This window comes from Trypanosoma equiperdum (genome assembly GCF_001457755.1).
Source record: "Trypanosoma equiperdum strain OVI genome assembly, contig: ctg_1886, whole genome shotgun sequence".
Taxonomy (NCBI): domain Eukaryota; phylum Euglenozoa; class Kinetoplastea; order Trypanosomatida; family Trypanosomatidae; genus Trypanosoma; species Trypanosoma equiperdum.
Window position 1 is genome coordinate 1 of NW_027123933.1, and position 4,724 is coordinate 4,724.

The window sequence follows — 4,724 nt, forward strand, 5'->3', positions numbered from 1 at the left end:
CGAAGGCACGAAGAAAATTTCAAAAAAAAATAGTTAGTGGTTTCCAGAACTTTGTGTTGAATGCTGCCTTTTCATTGTCGTATTTTTGTGTAATTGTTTTCTCTTGCCCCTCATTGTGCTTTCCGCGTCGTGTGTTTCTTTGTTTAGAGTTATGTATTGGTGCACTTCCCTCTTAAGTTCCTGTTCTGAAGCGCAAGAACGTATTTCGGCTGCATCGAAGCTAAGGTTGGCTACTTGCCCTTCTTTGTGTAGGTTTAATCGTTGCTGGAGCACCCTCTTGATGTAATGGTCGGCGTTTGCTGGGTGTTCTTCGCTTGCCGATGTTGTGATGGAGTTTTCAATGTTTCTGTTGCGCGTCTTCTTATCTTCCTGTAAGACATCGGCACCGGCTACATAAAGGTTTGTGTCTGATATCTCAGCGCCTGCTACGGTGAAGGAGTTGTTTGTAAAGGCTTTAGCTGCCCTTTGCCGATTGTTGGTAGCCGAGCGGCTCCTCTTCGGGCGTTTATCTTTAGCCTGAAGAAATTCATCGGGTTCAGGTTGGCCTCTTGCAGCCAGTTATCGGCGTGCGTTGCACTGATGTCTGTGACTGTATATTTTCTTTTTGGTTGACCGTGGTCACATCCGTGCCGCCGGTGCCTGCGGTCTTGACTTTGACGGAAACTGACTGCGCTACTGCTACTTGATTTTCCGTCGCCGCTTCGAGCCGCTCGAAAAACTTTGTTTTCTTGGCCGCTACCCGGGAGTATAGCTGTTTTAACTCTGAAAAATTTGTTTGCTGTCGAATTAAGACAGGTCCAGCCATAAAACTCACTTCGTCTTTTCCTTGAACCAATGCTGCTGTAAGTTTCGTGACCAAGTTTCTCATTTCTTCTATCTTGCCTTTGGGTTGTACTTTATTCTTTTGGAGCTTCGGCGCCAGTAGCTGCGGTAACCTGCGGTTTTTGCACGTGTTTGTCGCTACATTTGCTGGTTTTTAATTTTGTCTTGTGGCAATTGCTGTTATGGGCGGAAGTAGCTGCTGTCGATTTGATTCCGCTTTCATGAATCTTATAATCTGTTTCCTCCTTTGTTTCTTCCTTCAGTGTCGGTTTTGGGAGTGTAAAAAGCGCCTTCCCTGTTAATTTCTGTAGTCATAACCGACCAGTTATCTGAGTGGTTCAGCGTTTTTTCCTTTGTGTGAACCACCGAAGGCTATTGTCTCAAAGCGTTAGTAGTCTTCTGTTAGACGGCAGCTTGTTTCCACTTCGGTTTGCATCGCTTCCTGTTACTACGGAGATGCCAGGATTTGCGTTGCCGCCATGACCTGGCGACACCACCGCGCTACCGCCACGTTTGTTGTGCTTGAAACATCAGTTTTAAAGTGATACCATTATCTAACTCAGTTTGTTCGCTTATCCACAAAAATTCATCTACTTTATCTTTATTCTCTCGCGCAAAAACTCACATCCATGCGATGTCCGCAGATATCTAAGTTGCAGCTTCACGTTAGAATCCTCCATTAGATTAAAATCACCAGAAACCAACGTAACCTCCGCTGTTGTGCTTACCCATTTCCACTTAAAATGTGGGGCGCAATCTCCCCTCATGTATTATTTACTTCTTTGCTGCGCTCTTTTGTATTTCAATGTTTTATTATGTATTTTCCTTTCTTTTCCTCTACTGCTTCCACCGAAGTGGATAACGTAACAACTTTATTATACCTTTGCGCTGGATTCTATTTCTCTCCGTTTCTCCCCTCCTTCATATCTTTGTGTATGATCAAGTCCATAATCGTGCTTTTCCATGAACCAGCACACATTCCATCTCCGTCCCTCTCGCTCGGTCTCTCCACATTTATTTAGTAACATTTCTTGTACTCATCCACTCATTCACTTACTGCCATTTCGCCCTTTCATTTATTATAAGTCCCTATACTTTGGAAGTCCATTTGGTCTCAAGTATTATAATATTCGTATATACACATACTTACAACACTCTCCTATTATTTCCTTATTATTATTATAATTATTATTATTACTGCTGTTATTATAATATTCGTATGCACACTTACAAAACGCTTCTATTATTATTATTAATATTATAAACTATATAAAAGGCAATAAATAATCAAAAATTGGTATTTTTAAGGATACAACTCATTTTCATACCCTATTACATTATTTCTTTGCACGCATAGGCTGCAATAATACCTAATTTAAAATTTGAGCTTTTCAGTGGTTTTACTAAAAAGCATTAAAATATATCGAATTGAGCAAATTTTACAAGATTTATCAAGTTCTCTCAAAACAGAAAAATTCCGTAAATTTTCTTAAAATTGAGAAAAAATCCTCAATATACTAACAAACTCATGAAATAGGCAGAATTTACAAAATTTTTTCATTTACAAGAATACTGGAGTATTTGCGCTTTTTTACATCTCATTTGCATTCAGGAGTATTGGTGCAATCTTTCCCCAGCTTTTTTTTGCAAGTTAAAGTAGGTTTCCCATCTTTCCCCGCTTCTTGGTTTGCTTTTTCTGCATCTTTTTGTGCGTCCTCAGTGATTTTGCAAGTGTTGTCTTTCCATTCACAGCCAGTCGCTTTGTCGCATTCACCTTGTTCCTTGTCGCCACATTTTGGTGTCTGTGGTTTAGTAACTTCACAATTCTCTTTGGTGCTTGTTTTTGCTCCTAGTTTGCATTGCGTTATATTCGTTGCTAACTCCTCTTTTAGAAGCTCAAGTGTTGCGTCCGCTGGTTTGTCACCGTCTTCTGAAGCCTTTTCTGCTTCTGGCTTGAGGTCTTTGGCTAGCTTTTCTCGGTCCTCTGTTGTTATAGTGGTCGTCTTCGGCGGGTCTCTTTTTCCGAATTCGCCTTCTTGTATGGTAATCGCCGTTACACCACTTGGTTCTTTGTTTCGTAGTTTTAACAAATTGTCTATGGCCCTGACGTACGATAAACTGGCTGTGGCAAGTTCATTGACTTTGTCTAAGCAGTCCTTGAATTCGCTCCCTGTCATAGTTGCGTCTGCTTGCTGTTTCCAGTTGCCTCGCGTCATTGCCGCGTCACTCTGCAACGCTTTGAACAGGCCATTTGCCCAGAAAATGTTGGCTGTTGCTGCCGTCGCTGTCAGATAGCCGCCATGGGTGCCTCCCGCTTGTGTTAGCTGGCAGGCGGGGGTTCCGGAGCTTCTGTCGGCTCCGTGCTCGGCTGATGCCGCTGTGACTGCTTGGTGCTTTTGTTGGATCTGCAGTAAGGTCGCATCAGCTTCCGTCGGCACCTGCTGGTGCTTGTTACCTGCTAGCAGACAAGGTATGTCTGTTGGTGCTGATGCTGCTTCTCCTGTTCCGATACAGAACTTGCTTGACCCCGCCGCCTGCGCCATTACGCGAACGAAATCTTCCATCCGTCCTGCCATGTTGGCGCAAATCGCTGCTGCCTTGATTTATTTAGCTGCAGTGGCCTCTATTTCTGTTGGTCCTTGGGCTATGAGTTGCGACATTTTGAGCACTAAAGCTCGGCGTTTTCCTGTTGTTGCACCGCCTTTCTTTTGAATTTCTTTGGTTGCCATCGCTTGTAGTTCTCTCAGTTGTGTAATTTTTGTTGAGAGCTGCGTTGCCTTGCTCAGGGCAAAGGCTGTTGCTTTTTTCATTTCGGTTGCAAAATCGCACACCAGTTTGATCATTTCTGTTTTTACAGACCCTTTGTTTCCTTGGGATTGTGCCGCTAGGATTGCCATTGCTATTACTGCCTTGGCTGCCGCCCTTAATGGATGTGACCTGGTCATTTTCTTTTGTTTCTTTCTTGTTCTTTTTGGATAAAGCAAAGAACAAGTTCGTTTTTGGTTGCCGCCAGCTCAAGGATAAGCTAGGACGGTGTGCACTGTTGCAATTCGACATTAAATGCGGTCTGTGTAGCTGATGCTAGTCAGCGGTTATCTTCCAGCGATGACACTTAGTTCGAAAAACATTGGCACACCGCAAATTGCTAATCTGTTAGTTGATTTTAAGCTGTCGTCAGATTGCAGTCGCTGACTCTGGATTTAGGTGTTTGGGGTATCGGTTGTCTTTTCGTTTAAACTGCTTGCCATCTGGCCTGTGATAAGTTCAAAAATTAAATAACCTAAAAAGAGGATAAATATAAAACCTTGATGTGGCGTGCCCTAATCTTTTATTTAAGTTACACACATATATTTTGTGTGTGGCGCCCCTGCTTTTTCTGACCGCCACCGCGCGCCTTTAGGAAGATCCCACAAAGGTGTATAGAAGCTGTATGTGGGTCTGTTCCTTTGTGCCGTGGAATCTATTAACTTCATCTGATTCCCTATTAGAGGCGAATCAAGTTATTTAGGTATTGGCTACCGTTGTCTTTTGTTCTATTGTTCTAACCCCACGATTATTCTTCTTAGTTAGTTTTTTCTGGTTGGAAACAGCTACGTTTTCTGAGCTTCTGTGAGTACCTTGGTGCTCTTTGGAAATGTGTTAGAAGATCATCAGTTGAAGGAAGAACTTTGTTTCATAATTTTATTTTTTAAATTTTTTAATCTATTGTGTCTCCCATTTGTGGAGTGGTTTGGTTTTAGCCCTGTGCCTCTTGAAATTATCGAATGCTTTTCTATATTTTATATTTCAAATTTGATATTTTGCTATCAGTTTTATTATGCGGGTGTCTATCATCACAAGCTCTGGGAAATACTAGTTGCCTCCTCTGTTTTTTCGGACACAATTGATCTTTTTCCTTTGCT